This window comes from Pelodiscus sinensis, chromosome 8 (assembly GCF_049634645.1).
Source record: "Pelodiscus sinensis isolate JC-2024 chromosome 8, ASM4963464v1, whole genome shotgun sequence".
Classification (NCBI taxonomy): Eukaryota; Metazoa; Chordata; order Testudines; family Trionychidae; genus Pelodiscus; species Pelodiscus sinensis.
In genome coordinates, this window is record NC_134718.1 from 35,466,743 (window position 1) to 35,486,344 (window position 19,602).

The 19,602-nt window shown below is 38.7% G+C and overlaps 1 protein-coding gene and 1 long non-coding RNA gene across 11 annotated transcripts in view; one reads left to right on the forward strand and one right to left on the reverse strand.

Annotated features, from left to right (window-relative positions):
* Positions 1-19,602, forward strand: part of PCDH15 (protocadherin related 15) — a 1,467,631-nt gene that overhangs the window by 192,887 nt on the left and 1,255,142 nt on the right. The window lies entirely within an intron of this gene.
* LOC112546455 (uncharacterized) overlaps positions 1-19,602 on the reverse strand; it is a 95,991-nt gene that overhangs the window by 50,249 nt on the left and 26,140 nt on the right. For 2 of the 4 annotated variants that reach the window (XR_012905615.1, XR_012905616.1), the window contains exon 2: positions 10,810-10,888. The exons of 1 other annotated variant lie outside the window; for it this stretch is intronic. This is a non-coding gene — a long non-coding RNA (uncharacterized LOC112546455). The remainder of the gene's footprint in view (positions 1-10,809; positions 10,889-19,602) is intronic. One more of the 4 variants, XR_012905617.1, reaches the window with a different exon arrangement.

Below are 19,602 nucleotides of genomic sequence, written 5' to 3' on the forward strand. Positions count from 1 at the left end.
AAAGAAAATAACACTTGAGAGAGGAGTGAAATACTCCTTCTGGGAGCATGGAGCTGTTTACCCTTTTACTTGCCAAGGGGTCCAGCAATTCTGTTGGCCCCCTTGGTAGCACAACAGCCAATGTTTAACTGATTTACAAAAGGTATCACAGTAGAGTGGTTTTTTTATGTAGAAATGTGGAGGAGCAGAATATAGAGGCTTTACACATGGAGATTGTTCCATATTTAAGAGACAGTATGACAGAAAGCTGTAAATCTTCTCATGAGAAGCTAACAAATGGATGGCTGATAATGGTGTCATTATCTCAGCCTGCTTTTCCCACCATCACACTTTCAAAAGTTGAATATAATTATGTGAGGTTCTTCTAGCTTAATCTGTTGCTCTTCTAAACTACAAAGTCAGCTGAAGAAAACTAAAGTCCCATGATAGCCACTTGCTCCTGCTGATGGACAAGTTTCAGGGAAAGCTGTTTTCTATACCACCAAACATGAAAATCATGCCCTCGTGGATGCCTCTCCATTCCAGGATGCCAAAACTCCACCCAGTAACATAGAAGATGCAATTTGCTGATCCTAGTTTTGTTATTGTAACCCTTTTCGTAAGTGGCTTCAGCGGCAAGAAGGGACAGGTTCTGTATCTAGGGGCTCATTTTAACATTAAGAAAAGAGGTCTGATAACCCCACCATAATTTTGGCAAAACTAAACACTACCCTAGGCACCTTTAAGAAGGAATATTTCTCCACTTTCAAGTACTAAAGGTCCCCCACAAAAGGAAGCTTGTATTAAGAGGAGAATGAAACATGCAGTTAATCTGGAAAAATGGCATAATTACTCAAATGTAAATAAATAATAGTTGAAAACGTAAACATCTGCCCCACAGTAGCTTGAACACAGTCTTTTGCCTAAATTTCATGCCTTCAAGGTGTGATAGATGGTTTATTAAGCTATTATATGTTACAAATAATATATTTTATTCCAAAAGCCCAAGAGAAGTAAAGGATTAACTATTGTTTGCCCACTTGAACAAAGGGCCCACAGTATTTGTATCAATATCATCTCCCAATTTTTGAAATGCTCTTAGCACTATTGCATAGAAAATCATGAACGATATGCTCCTTATCTGTCGTGTTGCATTTTGTCTCCCAGAGTTCTTTAATCCAAGAAAAACAGGTGTATTATGAGACAGCATAGTATAAACTTAGCAATGGCAAATGAACCATGTACAAAGCACATTTTATTATCTGCCTTGTAAAAGCCAGGGGAAAAAAATGAAGTGTACCCATGCCAGGGTAAGAAACTACTCAGCTTCATACAAACACCATTCAGTCAAGGCAGTCTGTTCACAAGTCTATTTTCATTGATTTTTTTTCCCATAGCACTGATATTGGAATTTTCATTTTATTGTGATGCCTGTATGACATGTATAACTTTTGAAACACAAAGGGAAATAGATGGTGCTAGAAAAGGCTGTTTCCCATTCACTGTTCATTTTACATTTCTTGGAGTTCAAAAGAGATTTTGCAATAATTTACAATTTTGATTTTTTGATTTCCCTCTTGTCTGGAACCTGCCTTTAAGGAAAATATGAACTGTCAGATTTTGTAAAACTATGTGAAGAATATTATTAGAGTATGGACCTGCCAGGCTTCACCTCTAGTGAGTTCCACTCCAGGGAAGAGCAAAATTCAAAGATTTTTATTCTTTGCAAGAGGAGACATTTGCTATACCCAACTGAACTTCCCTGAAAATAGAAGTTTTAACATGGGAATCTGCGAAGGTTTCATACCACTTTCTCTCTGGAAAAGGATATTGTGGAAGGAGCAGTGAAGTAATATTAAAACAAGCAAATTCACAAATAAATTAAAACCCCTGGATAAATACATATACCTCAACTAAATAACCATATCATAAACTTTTTTTGCTGCAGCCTTAGGACAAATTACATTGTAATCTTTGATTTTCTGAACTCTTCTCTCAAGGACTAAACCAAACTAAAGCTAATGAGAGAGCAAAAGTTTCTTTCTTTCTGTCACTTTTCAGTGCTTGGAAATTTTGATTTTTTGTTCGGTATTGGAATACAACCAGAAATCTTTCAAGGAATTTTATGAAACGGGTTCAGGCACATATCTGTATCTCTATTTTAGTTACACTCTAGAGCGGTGTTTCTCAAAGTGGTACACAAAAACAATCTGAGAAACCTGCCAACTGGCCACTCCGGTTCACCCTTTGCAGCAAAGGGGAGCCAGGGGAAGTAGTGTGGGCCAGGCCATCTCCATGGCTCTTGAGGTTTACCAGCTAATTCGAATTAGGGGCTTTAAATTGGAATCCCATTTCACTGCTGCGTGTAGACGCGGACAGTTACTTCGGGCTAGTCAATTTCTAAAAATGGCGACCAGCCAGGAACATGCAAGTCAAGCGCGGGATATTTAAATCCTGGGCTTGATTTGCAATTCTGGTTGCCCTCATTAGCCTCCCTAGATTGATTTAGGGGGCTAGTGTAGATGTACCCCCTCTCTCTCTTTTTCCCCCTTTCTTTTTTCTCTTTTTTTTCCTCCTCCCCCCTACACCCTTATTTATTCTTGGATCTGGAGTTCTAATACTCCAGTCATCTGAAGAAATGGGTGGCACCCACAAAAGCTCATGATACCATCTACATGTTTTGTTAGTCTTTAAGGTGCTGCTAGACTATTTGTTGATTTTTAAGTTTTTCGCTAAATTTAAGATTGTGTGATTTCAATATGGTAGTCACAATCAAAAGGTAACCAACTGACACCAGTTACCATACTGTAATGTCTGAGATACCACTTTTTCTTCTTATACTTAGAAATAGTTACAATATCTCAGATCCAAATGTGTGGAAAAGCTTACTAAATATTAATTGTTGAATGATGATGTCTACTACATTTTACCAGTGGCTCTCAACTTTTCCAGACTTCTGTTCCCTTTTCCGGAGGTTTGTTTTGTTTTGTATACTCAAGGTTTCATCTCACTTGAAAACTTGCTTACAAAATCAGCTATAAAAATACAAAAGTATCACAGCATACTATTACTGCAAAACTGCTTACTTCTCATTTTTACCATGAAATTATAAAATAAATCAATTGGAATATAAATGTTGTACTTATATTTCATTGTGGTACTTAAGTCTGATTTTCACTTGTGAGCCTGGGGCTAAAGTATGTAACTTAGCTTTACATGACCGTCTGTGGTGTGGGGCCCCAGGCCATTGCCCTGATTGTGACCCCCTCATGCTGACTCTGTGATTGCAAGCTCCCCATAACTCATCTCATGACCCCAACCCCAGTGCTGTAATCCCCATGTTGAGAAAAAATGATCTAGATTAGATGAGTACCCTTTGGAGGACCATTGAGTACTCTGAGGGTACATGTAACCCTGGTTGAGAACCACTGGACTATATTGTATAAATGGAAGATTATTTGGATGTGTATAATTTTATATTAATGTCTTTTACTAATACATTTAGCACATTAAGATGCTACCATGCTTCAAATGACACTGAAAGCATAATTGGAATAAGTGAATTTTAATGAGGGAAGAATTCTGCCCTTCCATGTACATATTATTTTTTCAAAGCACCGTGATAGCTCTGATATCCACGTAGAGAAGACAGGACTTAAGTTCTGAAGATTTAATTGGAAATGAACCACAAAATATACCATAGTGAATGCTGATGAATAAAATGCTGGTCCAGCCAAGCTTTTGTTAACTATAGTTCAGGAAGCCTGGTGGTTTCAAGTTTTACGTTGGATCACCCTCATGGGGTAGCCTCACAAGTCAATCCTTGCTTTTTTAATCTGACGCTGACTTCCTTTGTTGGTTTTGGCATAGTTCCCATTGTCATGGGACTGTAATATGGTCGTTCACTTGCTCCATTCTTATTAGGATCTGTTGATGGTCAGCCTCACTGCCAACATCACTAATGGATCACTATTAGTGCCAGATATAATAGGAATTCACATCATTCACACCACTTTTGACCTCCCTGAAGTGATTGTTCAGATTTCCTCACGAATATTATCCAGACAATATATAGACCATCCCACCATTCATGTTAGTCAAAGTAAATGATACATTAAGACTAGTAATAGGTATACTTCTGTGTGTGTGTGTGTGCACGCGCGCATGCAGATCGTGCAAGTAAAGCTTGATGAGATAGTTAGTGCAAGCTGCTAGATCTCTTTTGATATCATACCATTTTTTTGTGTTTTTCATTATATTGACTATCTTTCACATCCTGATACAGATTGAGCCCTACATTAATTACATGCACTGCAATGCCTAATTTATAAAAGAGTGATCTATAACTTTTACACTGCTTATAGTGGTGAGAGATTTGATTCTGTTCTTGAAGCTCTGTATGATACAAGGGAAAACTGCATAAAATATATAGGCCCAGATCCTCAGGTTCATTCATTCTGGAGTCCAAATTTCATTCTCTGATAATGAGCATGGGTTTTTTTATACATGGTAATTAACCACAATATATAACATGCATCCCATAGACTTGCTAGCAGAAATGTAATTGTCCTACATTGACTATTACAGCTTAAAAATAATGCTTGGATATTTTAGCAGAATGAGTATAATAAGAATAATGAAATTATCATGAAACATTTGTTCACAAATGGAACTGGATAAATAAACTATTTCCAAATACGCATATATTATGGTACATAATAAGAGATTGGTTAGCATAGCAGTGGTCCCTGGTAGCTTTTTATGCTAACCAATCTATCTCAGCTTGTGTTTAGCTATGACACTGAGTTAGTTTCCAGACCTGAAGAAGAGCTCTGTATAAGCTAAAAAGCTTATCTCTCACCAAAAAAGTTTGTTTCAGTAAAAGCACCACTTTCTCTTACTTTTTATATTGACATTTTAAATGTTTGGTCTTAGCTTGAGAGTGCTTTTATTTCTGAATAAAAATTTCATCAAGAAAACAAAATGAGAAAAGCAAGTTCACTTTACTTTTGTTGAAAAAAATCTTGCAAGTTTTTTTAACAGACGTCAAACTGAAATTATTAAAATTTGGAAAGCACATTCCATTTAAGGATTCATTTTTTTTCTCTTGGAATATTGCTTTTCATTAAAATTAAAATTAAAATTAAAATTAAAATCATAACAGCATAAACTTTTCACAATCCTTGCTTTTTTGAGGGCACCTGTCTATTCAGCTCTCTTATCTTTAGAGCTCTACAACATGTATGCTCCATGTTTGTGAATTGCATGGTCATCACATTTTTTAATAGGAAATTTCATGATTTCGGCCCTTTCAATCAGAAATTTTGTGGTGGTGTAATTAGAGATGGTCTGACTCAAAAAGGAGGGGTGGTGGTAGTAATAGCACCAATGTAGCTAATAGCAACATTGGTGTTCTACTGCTACCCTTTTTACTTCTGTATGGCTGCCAGTAACAGTTATCTTCAAAGCTCAGCAGCTGGCAAGAGGCTTTTTGGCAGCGCAGTGATGGCTTGTTAATAGTAGCATCTCTGTCTCTTATATTTAATATGATATATTTTCCCTGATGACATTCTCTAGTGGTTAATAAAACAACTGTGACCTGTACTGACTGAACTTGGTGAGAAGTACTGCTTCCAGAGAATTCTAGGTGCTAAGCACCTGCCCTTATTGAGTACTGTCAGATGGACTGGTATCATGAATGAGGGACTGCAGCTGTACCTACCCAGCTACTCTGCCTTCAGCCATCACCACCTCTGCTGCTCCTCCTCTCTTCCCACCTCCGCCCCGGCTATGTCTACACTACAGAATTTTTTTGGAAAAAAACTTAAGTTATGTCCACACTGCAATCATGTTCTATCAAAAGAACAGAGGTTTTTTTCCAACATTGGTAATCATCTTTCTACAAGGAAGAATGCCTTTTCCGAAAGAGTTCTTCTGGAAAAAGGCACGAGTGGATGGGGAAAAAGGTTTTCTTTTGAAAGAAGAGGCCTCCAGGAGAAAGCACAGGTGCCCTGGTGGCCACTCCATACAGAGTAATCACAGCTTAAGTGTAAGATAGTGTCCACACTGAATGGACGCTATCTTTAGAAAAAGCAGATTGCTTTTTTGATGTGTTTTGTCAGTGTGGACTCTCTCTTTTGGAAAGAGGTTTTTTTGGAAGTTCTCTTCCAGAAAAGCTACTTCCGAAAGAAGCCTGAAGTCTAGACATAGACCTTGACTCCAGGTAATCTGCTTCTGACCTTTGGGTGATGTTCTTGGCTCTAGTATTCAAATTCTGACCTTTTGATTCCAATTCTCTGGCTCTGACATGACTTTGGGTTCTGCCATTTGGACTCTAACCACTAGGCTATACTCTAGCCATTAGGCTAGACTCCAGGTCCAACCACTTGTCTTGAATGCCTATGGCTCAGTCTCCTGAAGGATAGATATACCTATTGATTTCAACTGGAGTGGTGGATTCTCAGCACTCCTGAAGATTGGACCCTTCATTCTTCTCAGAATGTTGTTATACCTGCAGATACTCTTTACCTCACAAGACATGTCATTTACCTGGGAAGCAAATGACTGAGAAATGGGTTTAAACTCAAATTCTACACTTGTTTTGTATCAGAGGGGTAGCCGTCTTACTCTGAATCTGCAAAAGTGGCGAGGAGTCCTGTGGCACCTTATATACTAACCGAAGTGTTGGAGAATAAGCTTTTGTGGTCAAAGACCCACTTCGTAGGTGCATCTGACGAAGTGGGTCTTTGCCCATGAAAGCTTATGCTCCAACACTTTGGTTAGTCTATAAGGTACCACAGGACTCTTCGCCGCTTTTACACACTTGTTTTGTTAGTCTTTAAGGTGCTACTAGTCTATTTGTTGTTTTTTAAGTTTTTTTTGTGCACTTGGTATTTCAGTGCACTGCCACTAGGATAGCAGCCTGTTTATGTTTGGAAATGTAAAGGAATTTGGCAATCCACCACTCTGAAGGTCGTTATCATTAGTTGTTTGACTTAGGTGGTGGGTTTTTTCATTAATGTCCTGTGATGTTTGAAGTCACACTTTATTACTATCACTGCATCAAGGATGCAGAAATGAATTTTTTTGGGAAAAAAACTTTTTCTTTAGTTAAGAATCCTTTTGACCCCATATAGGACTGGAAACTTGGAGCTTACATTCAGGGAATGTCCTAATTTTCACATAAGTGAGCAGGGTTTTCCCTTTGATCTTAGAAGAGGATCTGTCCTCAAAATCAGTTAGTATTCCAGTTCTCTATACAGTTAATAGCTCTACAAGCCTCCTTTAGTGGCCTGCCAGCACGACCTTTAAAGAGAATCCTCAATGGCCATCTTAAATGATTAATGGAGCATTTTATGTACTACAGTTGGGGTGAGTTAATCAATGATTGATTAACAAATAACGTTTAACTTATCCACTCAAGTCTGAGCAAGTGAAGGGTTGGGAGGAACACAGTGCGGTGATGAGCAGCTGTAACATCTGCCATCCATCTCACCACAAAAAAGAAAAAAAAGTTCCCCTGGAGGATTAGCAAAAGAATGGAGTGAAGCCACTGAGACAGCTTTTCTACTCTAGGTTCTTGGGCAGTATTCCCCTTCCCATGTCTGTAAAGATGGAGAGGAACATAGGACCATGAATCTGTTGAGGGTGAGAAATCAGAGACAATAAGCAGAAACAGGAGAGGCATTTTATATTGTGTGAGTTTTTCTCTGAGGGAGGTCTCTTAAGTAAATGTTTACAGTCTACTGGCCAATGTTGGAGCTGTCTCACAGACAGCAATGTTAAAACTGTCACTGGTTGATGACCCAGGGTAGCTGACATTTAGCTGAGCACTGTGCTTTTGCTGTTCTCATATAGCATGAGACAGAATTGACTGTTGAATTTTATTTTAGATAAGCATTTTTAGTCTTCTGTGTGTCTATGATTCTATCTGCAGTGTCTTGCCGTGAGAGTCTCATTCAAATTTCAAAGATCACAGAAGAAAAGGGTTTCATCTGAGCTGCTTTCAGCATGGAAAACGTGTGCTTTTAAAATATCAGAAAAAGGAATAGTTTCTTTTGTAATGCTCTCACTTTTAAAAATGTCTTAGAAACTCTTAGAAATATACTAAGAAATGTGTTGAAAGATGTCATGCTTGGATTAAAGTAGCTGTTGGTATATTAGTCATACTGTGAAGCCACAGTGTAGAAGCGATTACACTTAGTCCCCCCAGAACTGGCTGTTTGTTGTAATTTAAAAGGGGTAGGGATGGGGGATATGGGACTGTTTGAGGACAACAGCCAGCACAAACTGTGGTTACTTAGGAAAATGGAGACACCAAAATCACCAATGTGCTAGAATATTCCCAGATTTTGGCCTCCAGTTTATTTTACTGATTTCTTCACTCAGAAGCTCCCTTGTCTTTTGTCCTGATAAACAGATAAGAGCTAACTGTAGTATTTTAAGAGTTAAAATACAGCTGTGTTACTCAGTGACTGGTGGTGCTGCATGACATATGCTCAGTTATGTTTTATCTAATGACAACTGGTGGAGTGGAAAGCCTGCATGATCACAGTGTATCTCTTGATGAGAATTAACATACTGACCACAGTGTTGATGACCATTTTCACAAATGATTTGAATTAATGGTTTATTTTTTCCTTGGCCTAGAACAGAAACCTTCTTTTAAAAGTGGTGGGTGGGCAAGCATGTGTGTGTATGACTGACTTACAAATGGACGCCATGGTTGAGAAGCATTTAGGAATCTTCCTGTCTTGCCAAAATAGTATTGGTTAAAGGTTATAGGAGAATCATAAGATACAAGTACCATTCCTTTTAGGTACAAGTATCTATAAAATCAACTATAAAAAGATACTATAACACATACCAAGATTATGTTCAAGATTATCTGCCATCAGAATCGGAGTCCCTAAAAAAGTTTGTGTTCCAAGTGTAGTAAAACAGATAGAAATTAATTTCCTGTTCATTAAGGAAAACAAGATGCAAAGTGCATTAATGCCAATGCATAATCATTTAAATTTGTAATCTTTCTAGGAAAAAGATGCTAATTTACTTCACTTTCACATTGGGCAAGATAGGGTTAGCATTTGCAAAACTGTTTGCATTCATTTTAGGATTCAAGGGATAGCATCATTTATAGCAGAAAATAGTTTCCCTTCTTTTCCATGCAAAAGTGAAAAGCATATTTTATTAGGTAAAATATGTTGATGTTCCCTTTAAAATAACAACCGTAATGTGTAAAATTATAGTTGTCCTTATCTTTCTTCATACTGCGAATGAAACTTGTGTAATTACCTGCTACTGTTTGCGTTTCTGTAGTGAATACTAGCAACAATTTTGTTTATGAACTTTGGAGTTGAAATCTATTCAGCAGCAGAATGAATGTGCTAAAATAACCAGAAGTGCAATTTAACTATGGTTTGTGGGGGTTTTTGAGAGAGAGTCTCTGATGTTGCATTCCCTCCTGCTCCCCAACAGAGACACTGTTATAAATAAACTGTAGTGTGAATGAGCCATTACAAAGTTTTGTGGTACAATGTTGAAGGGGGAGAAAGGATATTGGGGCAAAGAAGTATATGGTTGAGAATTATTGTTGGGTGAAGCCCCAAAGTATATGCACTTGTTTATAATGAAGTACATGTTTGAAATAAATATTCATTTTCTAACTATAAAGGATTTATTTGTATGGTCCTAAGAATTTCAAAGAAAATATTATTTTTATTGATGTGGCTTAGCAATGGCAGGGTAGTGCCCTGTTTGCCAACCATTTCCTAATATGAAATTTGCCTGGGTTTCAGTGGGTAGTTTTTCTAAGCAAAAGAATGTGGAATGCATTGTTTTAGCATTGCTGTTGAAATTCTTGTAACTAGTAAATAGAACTCTCCTGTTTTTCTTTGATAAAACAATTGGACTTAAGTGTTTGGCCAAAACCATGTGTTATATATGTGTTTCTAAAAGGTTGTAATTATTACATTTTTAATGTACATAGCTTGTGATCTTCCCTCCAGACTAGAGCTGTAGAAATAGCTCTAAACAGTTTAATCTTTGAATCTTTTAACTTTAAATAACTTGAAATACTTGAAGCAAATTACTAATAAACTTACAAAGTGGCATATTGAAGACATAAGTTGGCGTTTATTAAGAAAATGGGACTCTAATATAGTTTATTTTTGAAAAACAGAAATTAAAACTGAAAATAGTTGAAAAATAGTTGTACTACTCTTGTGGTCATAATTCTTTAGAACATGTCTGTCAATTTCCATAGCAATTTTGTTTTGTTTTAAGAGAGAATAATTTAGAGATTAATAAAAACACTCAAATTCATCTGCAGCAATTCCTCCATCACATACAGTTTCATATAGAAGGTAAGCTTAAAATTTTAGTTACTTAGTGATACACTGCTCAGAGCAGTTCACAAAATTCTACAAATTTCCATGGAGAAATAGGAGGGAAAGTAATAAACAATTCACTTACACATTAAATTTATACAGCACTGATGGTATTCATCAACTCCTTATCCTGTAACAGATCCTAAGTCCCTCTTTTCCATTTGTTTTGTAACATTCTGCATTCCTGTGAACAATGGCAGCACTTTTTGTTCTAGGATTTTCTTGTTCAGCTTTAGTATGTTCAAAGAATGGGCATATGGCTGTTTATAACAAGGTGTGGAGGTTTACATCGTTGGGAGTGAAATCCCATTGCTATAAGCAATGCCTGTGCCTTTTGGGGGAAAGGGTTGAGGAGAGGATCTAAAAAGAGGATTTGAGAGCTGATTTCAAGGAAGCAGAGTTCAGGTGCAAATTCTCTTTGAGGTTCATAGGAAATTCTTACCTAGGCTAGGGTGAGAGATTTGTCAGAAACTCATAGGATTCAGTTTCTCAGCAATACCTCCAGCCGCCATATAGTTCTACTGCCAAACCAATAAATAAGAGGTTAATGTACACAGAGTCAGCAAAATATACGTCTAAATATAATATCTGTAATTCACATGAATTGTATATGTATTGATTTGTCATGGGCAGGATGTCTACCGACTTTTAAATATTTCTAGGTGTTTTACTGTTTGTTCTATGGGCCGTGCAGAAAATACATTTGTATTTGAGTCCATAACTACTCTGGGAGGCACACTGTTATTGTTTGCTTGTATAATATGAAGTTGTGTTGCCTCATAAAAATGGAATACTCCTTATATTCTTGGAGTCTTTCAAAACATGAATTCTAATACATAACCTTCAATTTTGGTATGCTTTTATTTTTGAAGTTGAATGAATTCTGCAAAAAGGAAAATGAAATCTAATGTGGATAAATGTAAAGTAATGCACATTGGAAAAAATAACCCCAACTATACATACAATATGCTGGGGATTAATTTAGCTACAACTAATCAAGACAGAGATTTTGGTTTCATCGTAGATAGTTCTCTGAAGATGTCCTATGCAATGTGCAGCAGCAGTCAAAAAAGCAAACAGGATGTTAGGAATTGTTAAAAAAGGGATAGAGAATAAGACAGAGACTATCCTTATTACCCTTATATAAATCCATGGCACGCCCACATCTTGACTATTGTGTACCAATGTGGTTTCCTCATCTCAAAAAAAGATATACTGGCATTAGAAAAGGTTCAGAGAAGTGTAACTAAAATGATTAGGGGTTTGGAACGGGTCTCATATGAGGAGGGATTAAAGAGACTAGGACTTTCATCTTGGAAAAGAGGAGACTAATGGGGGGGATATGATAGAGGTTTATAAAATCATGAGTGGTGTAGAGAAAGTGAATAAGGAAAAGTTATACTGTATACTTGTTCCCAAAATATAAGAACTAGGGGCCACCAAATGAAATTAATGGGCAGCGGGTTTAAAACAAATAAAAGGAAGTTCTTCTTCACACAGCACACAGTCAACCTGTGGAACTCCTTGCCTGAGGATGTTGTGAAGGCTAGGACTATAACAGGGTTTAAAAGAGAACTAGATAAATTCATGGAGGTTAAGTCCATTAATGGCTTTTAGCCAGGATGGGTAAAGAATGGTGTCCCTAGCCTCTGTTTGTCAGAGAGTGGAGATGGATGGCAGGAGATCGCTTGATCATTGCCTGTTCAGTTCACTCCCTCTGGAGCACCTGACGTTGGCCACTGTTAGCCAACAGGATACTGTTAGCCCAGACAGGATACTGGGCTGGATGGACCTTGGGTCTGATCCATTATGGCCATTCTTATGTTCTTCTTATGTTAATGTCTAGAAATAGTCATTGATTTCCTGTAGTTATAGAAAACGTGGAATATATCTAAAGCAGTTAAAAATTTGATTGGGCTAAATCCCATATTTAGACTTAGTGATAGTTAAAATTAAAATAATTAATTTTAAAATTTTCAAAAATGAAAAGCTTTATTCACAGGGGTTATACAATTGCAGCTAATATATTCAGCATGTGTTGTTTTCAGGCAAAGTAAAATGACAATTAGTATTATTATATTATTAGTATTATTATTTTATTAGTATTATAGACATAGTATATAGCTTATTATTATGCTTAAATTAGTAATTAATATTATGCTTAAAAACTTGAATCTTGTACAAAGTCTTACATGAGAAGCAGGAGAATGTATAATTAAAATGCTAACATTCTTAATTCTCAAAATTGGTATGCATGTTGGAATATGGTCACAAATTATAAATCTCTTTACGTGAACTTTAGACATGGAAGTGAAAGTGGTGGTGATATTACTGTGGCTAATGCTTATCTTTATAAGATTGTGTATTGAATTACTTGTATATTTTGCCACAGTTTAACTATTTGGGATAAAATTTAGCATCTTGAGATTCTACTTCAAATTATGTTTTGGGGGTTTGTTTTTTTAAGTTTCACCAAAACTGTTACAGTTGTTTTCAAAGATGCCTTCTTTTGAGAAGCTCTACTGCCTCCCGGCTTTTGGAATTTGAAATTTGGCAGGAGTAGCTTTGGAGCTACATATGCTCTTTTTCTTTCCAATGAAAATGCATACAATATAGTTGAATCACACACCACTGAAAATAGTTGTTGGCACACGGTCAACAAAGGTTGGCATCAAGCTGTCAGGAAAATTCTTTATAAATTCTATCTATACCAAGCAGGTTCCAAGGACTATGAGCCTGGGGCTAAGCAGGCACTTCCTGCAGATACTTCCCTTGGCTTCCAGCAATCACAGCAGTGATGGACATTAGTGCTAAGCCAGGTGATTTCTCTCTCTCTCTCTCTCTCTCTCTCTCTCTCTCTCTTCCCCCCCCCCCCCCACCCCCGTGCTAATGTAGGCATTTGAAGTTGCAAATGAAGCTCGGGATTTAAATATCCTGGGCTTCATTTGCATCTTGCTGGGCGCCGCCATTTTTAAATCTCCCTTAGTGCGGACTCCGTGCCCGCGGCTACACGCGGCACGGAGTAGGTAGTTCGAATTAGGCTCTCTAATTCGAACTACCGGTACACCCGAGGAGTAATGGTAGTTCGAATTAAAGAGCCTAATTCGAGCTACCTACTCCGTGCCGCGTGTAGCCGAGGGCACGGAGTCCGCACTAATGGGGATTTAAAAATGTACACATATACATTTTGGCCATATCAAAATGCATGTTTCACTGAGAACACCTTACATTGCACTATTTCTGTGATGTATCCTCTTTGTTATTTAACTCACTCCTGATTTTCTTTTGTGTTCTCTTCAGATTTTAAGTTGTTATTTTGTATTTTCTTCCAGTTCGCAGGTGATAACTATTAAAAAATATAGTACCAGTAATTAACCCCTGTCAAACCTCACCAGAAATACACCCTCTTGATGACTGATTCCTGTCAGCTTTTTTTAAAAATTCACAAATGTTTGTGAAACACTCAAACACAGTATTGAAAAGTGGCATAAAAGCACACAGAGAAATTAATTCCGAATGGGTGGAAAATACAGTTATCTCAAATAACTATCAAATATATCCTATAACTAATTTCAAATATAGTATAATATATATATATATCATAGCTGATATTAAATAACTAGAACTATCAAATAACTATATCAAATAACTATAACTAATATTTTCTCACTCATATATTCTGTCGGTAAGATCCTGGGACCAACCTGGCTACAATGTTTCATATAAAAAGGTTTGATTTAACAGCTTTGATATAAAAACCAAATTATGAAATTTAAATATCTTTTCTGTGACTGCTAAAGTTAGAACATAAGGCATATGGATCAAAGATTTTTTTTGCATTTTAAGTATTTATCTTCACATCTCTTCTGCCTAATTATGCAATGCATCTTAAAATAGAACAAGTATAGGCTCTGAATGTACAAGGTGCTGAGAGATCTTCCTTCAGCTCTCCTTCATTCTAGCCTATGAGACCTAAGAAAATACAACCCCTTGACAGGTTTTTAAGTGAGAATGAATGTAAATCTAGGTATTTAAGTTAGTTATCCCCTGCTGAAATTGGTTAGTAACAACTATGAAACTTTTAGAGGTCTCTTTTGAAAAGTAATTGTGTTTAAAATGATACCTTCTTCCTCAATAGATTTATTTCTATTGTGTATTCTAAGGGTATGTCTACAGTGCAGCATTTTTCCTGTGTGGATGCTCTCTTTCAAAATAAGCTTTTCTGTAAGATCTTTTCCAGAAAAGCTTATTCCAGAAGAAGCTTGCAGTCTAGACGTAGCCTAAGAAATGCTAATTTTAACAGAAAAGTTTTTTGCTCCCTTGCTTCTGTAAGCACTGCACATTACCGGGGTAGGTGTGTGCAATCTAACCTTCCTTATGTATCTTCTATAGAACTGTTGACTAAATTCCAGTCAGAGACACTTCTGCAACCTCAATGGGGTTGTATAGGTGTCAATGAGGACATAATGCATCTTGTGAACGTACACTACAGTAGCATGATACATGATTGTCAAGAGCACAGCTGAGTTTGCAGGGCTGATGCTTTGAGGGAAGAAAACATATATTTACTTTCTAAGAAAAGCATATTTTGTACGTGAACTACTGAGTGCCAATAAACTTGGGACTATAAACTGTCTTTTTTTATTTTTCATGAGTCAATTTTTCATGTAGAACTTCACTTTAGAAATAGAAGTGTTGTACCTTAAATAAACTCTTGTGAACTAACTAGATTAATATGTTTCTCTGGACAAGACGTGAAAATTAATGAAAGATTCTCAGACTTTGTCCAACCTTTCTGCATCTAAGGTATGGAAAAATATATTTCCCCCATACTATACCATAAATATATTTTCAAGAGAGATGTTAGAGCATCTTTATTCATATATTTTTCAGCAAATAATCAGTTTTGCTAATTATCTCAAGTATATGGTCAAAACACATTTTCATTGTTTTATTTTATTAATTAGGGGAAAATTGTGTGTACACCCCTTTCCTCATTACATGGACAGAAAACAATGAAAACTGTGTTTTCTGTCCATATATTTAAGATAATTGGCAAAACTGTTTTCTGGAAAACTTATCTGTTGAAATACTTAGGGTGTGACAACTGTTCTTAGTGCTTCTGTGTGTATCTGAATAAATTTCTGTGGATTTCATGCCTTGACAGATACAAAGAAAGACACAAGTATGGCCTTTTTAGAGGTCTATATATTATTTTGAATAATTTTATGGGCTTGGATTGTGTAGATGAAAAAAATAGATAAAGGTAAAGCTTACTAAGGATTATTCTGGGTTTTAGTCATTCCATCCACATCCCATGAGAACTTTGACAAATTAAAGTTATTAGGCTTGTATTTCTGCTTCTGTGGAAAATCAGCTGAGGGCTATGCTCTAGGAAGCAACTTTTTAAACATGAGACGCTTAACTTGTCTTTGAGCCTGGTCTGGCATGAAAAACACAAGCAATAAAAATGTGGTGTAAAAATCTTGATGAGCGCAAAAATATTTTATATTCTCACAACAGTTATCTGCTTCTATGAATCTAAAAATCATTATTCACTTTCATTGTCACTCATCCCAGTTTGAGCCTTCCCTGAAAGAGGTTGCAACCTCCTTTTAATGCTTCAAAAAAATCTTGATTTATTTACTGCATTTCTTTGTTCATCTCCTAATTTCTACCCTTGAGCCTATAGCAAAAGTATTATTGAATGAGGCATACTGGAGCGGTCGACAAAGCCTTCCCTTGTCGACCGTGCCACGTCTAGACTGCCGCGCTGTGCTGGATTAGCTGATAGTCGACACCGCGCGGTGGCCATTTTTATTTTAATGAAACGTGGATTATTTAAATCCCCGCTCCTTTGACTAAGACGAATAAACTATTTTACATGGCTCTGTCGACGGAGCCATGTAGTCTAGATGTAGCCTTAGGGTATGTCTACACTACAATGTTAGTTCGAACTAACAGACGTTAGTTCGAACTAACATTCATAGCCGCTACACTAGCGCTCTGCTAGTTCGAATTTGAATCGAACTAGCGGAGTGCTTAGTTCGAACTAGGAAAACCTCATTTTACGAGGATTAAGCCTAGTTCGAACTTACTAGTTCGAATTAAGGGGTGTGTAGCCCCTTAATTCGAACTAGTGGGAGGCTAGCCCTCCCCAGGTTTCCCTGGTGGCCACTCTGGCCAACACCAGGGAAACTCTATTGCCCCCCTCCCGGCCCCGGACCCCTTAAAGGGGCACGGGCTGGCTACGGTGCCCGTGCCAGGTGCAAGCTTGCCAGCACCCAGCCAGCAGACCCTGCACCTGGTACGGCACAGAGCCACCCACCCGATGTCCCCCAGCCCACCCCCTCTTCCCGGGACCAGGCTGGCGGCTCCCGGGAGCTTGCCCTGTACCACAAGAGGCGGGCACCTTCCTGGGCTAGTGCGGACATCGTGGACTTTGTCCACGATCTCCACACTAGTCTCAGGAAAGTGGCCGTCTAGGGCAGGAGAGCTGCCAGCCTGGCCACCCAGGAGCAGGTATGCATGAAAATCAAGGGGGTCCACTGAGACCCCCGACCCTGAGCCCTGAGCTTACAATGGCCGTCCTGGGTCAGACCAAAGGTCCATCTAGCCCAGTAGCCTGTCTGCCGACAGTGGCCAACCCTAGGGACCCTGGAGGGGATGTCCCAAAGACAGTGACCAAGCCATTTGTCTCGTGCCATCCCTCTCCAGCCTTCCACAAACTTTGGTCAGGGAGACCACTCCTACCTCCATGACTTGATCTCACTTCCCTTTAAACTCTGTTCTAGTTGTAGCCTTCACAGCCTCCTGCAGCAAGGAGTTCCACAGGTTAACTATTTGCTTTGGGAACAACAACTTTCTCTTACTAGTTTGAAGTCTGTTACCCATTCCTTTCCTTTGGTGTCCTCTAGTCCTTCTTTATGGGAACTCATGAAGAACTTTTCTGTATGCACCCTCTCCACCCAACCCCTGCTTTTAGAGACCTCTATCCTGTCCCCGCTCCATCTCCTCTTTTCTAAGCTGAACAGTCCCAGTCTCTGTAGCCTCTCTTCATCTGGGACCTGTTCCCAACCCCTGATCATGTTAGTTGCTATCCCTCTCCCAGCCTTTCTCTTCCCCTCTCCCACCTCCTTTTCCCAATCTCCCCCAGTTTTGTTCAATAAAGACAGAGTCAATGTTGGAAGAAACGTTATCTTTATTTTGTACATCAGTAAGAAGGGGGGCTAGGGAAGGGTAAGTGGAAGGAGGTGAGGGAGGAATGGGGCACGAGCCCCCGATGGGGAGGACTGGGCTGGCTCTGCGGGTTTCTGGGGGTGGAAGCTCTCCTGCAGCCCCCCGATTGCCCCTTTCCCCAGATCGCAGCCTGCGGCAAGTGCAGCCGGGCTGATGGCCGAGTGGTGTGATGTGCCCAGTGTGGGTAATCCGGACTGCTTTGCAAGCGGGGCACCCCTGAGAACTGTCTGTCCGGGGTGGGGGTCGGGACCCTTTAAGCGCAGCCCTCGGCTAGCCTGAGACAGCATCTCCATGCTCTAAGTCCTCCTCTGATGCCCTGCCGGCACTGCTTCCGGCCATCCTTAAGCCCTGTTCAGGGTCCACTCAATGTGGACTTGCTAGTTCGAATTAGCAAAACGCTAATTCGAACTAGTTTTTAGTTCTAGACGCGTTAGTTCGAATTAGCTTAGTTCGAATTAACTAATTTGAACTAAGTTCGAATTAACGTTGTAATGTAGACGTACCCTTAGAAACTAAGAAGAATATATAGAGACTCATGAGCTTTCATGGTAAAATCCACTTAATCAGATGAAGTGTGGGTGTATATAAGGGCATGTAAGTGTGTGTGGGTGTATATGCACACAGCAAAAGTACCTGTCAATTGCAGGACCTGTTTTAATGAGGCTAATTAAATGGGCTGGATGTGTCCCTTTCATAGCTTTGATGTGAAAATGGACATACATAGAGGTAGGAGAAATGGACTTTGTAGTGCACCAACCAGTTAATGTCTAGGTAACAGTCAAATTTGAAGATGAATTCCTTCTACAGACTGTCTGTAATTGGTTGGTGAAATATTGTTGTAGAAGAATGGCTACATTTAAATTCATGATTGAGTACCAGGCAGGTTAAAATGTTCCCCTGCATGTTTGTGTGTGTTACCATTTCTGATGTCTAATTTGTGTCAATTTATCCTTTGTTGTATAGACTGTCCAGTTTGACCAGTATACATGGCAGAAAGGCACTGCTGGCATTTGATAGCATAAATATCACATTAGAGGATGCACAGTTGTATGAGCCCCTGATGTGGTGGCTTATGTAGTTAGGTCCTCTGATGGTGTTGCTGTATAGATATATGGACAGAGTTAGCAGTGAAGCTTGTTGCAGGGGTAGGTTCCTAGGTAAGTGTATCTGGGGTGTGATGTGTGGCTGCTGGAAAGGATTTGCTTCAGATTGGAGGGTTGTCTGTAGGCGAGGACTGGCCTGTTTACCAAGGCCTGTGTGAGTGAGGGATTGTTTTCCAGAAAAGGGTGTAGATTGTCAATGATGTGCTGGAGGGGTTTAAGCTGGGGGCTGTAGGTGATGACCAGTAGTGTTCTGTTGTTTTCCTTGTTGAGCCTGTCTTGAAGTAGTTGAGTTCTGGGTATTTGTCTGGCTCTGTCAATCTGTTTTCTCAATTCCCCAGTTGAGTATTTAAGTTTTAAGAATGCTTGGTAAAGATATTTTAGGTGTTTGTCTGTCTCTGTTGGATTGGAGTAAATCTGTCTGTAACTTAGGGTTTGACTGTAGACAATTGTTCGTGTGATGTGTCCTGGATGAAAACTAGAGGCATATATTTGTATTGCGGTATCAAGGACTTGTGTGTACTGGTCCATTGATATTGGGATGGGAAATTGTTGACATTCCTGTGTAATTCTTCAATGGTCTCCTTCTTAAGGGTCCATATGATGATGTCATCAATTAGTAGGAGACGAGAGCTGAGGAAACATTGTTTGAGATCAGCCATAAAAATGTGGGGCCATGCAGGTGCCCATTAGCAGTGCTGCTGACTTAAAGGTATAAATTGTCCTCAAATTAGAAATAGTTGTGGATGAGGACAAAGTCACATAGCTCAGCCACCAGGTGTGCTGTGGCATCATTAGGAATAGTGTTCCTGAAAGCTTGACAATCCCTGTACCATTCTCATGTGGAATGTTGGTGTAAAGAGTTTCTTTATCCATGGTGTCCAGGATGGTTTTAA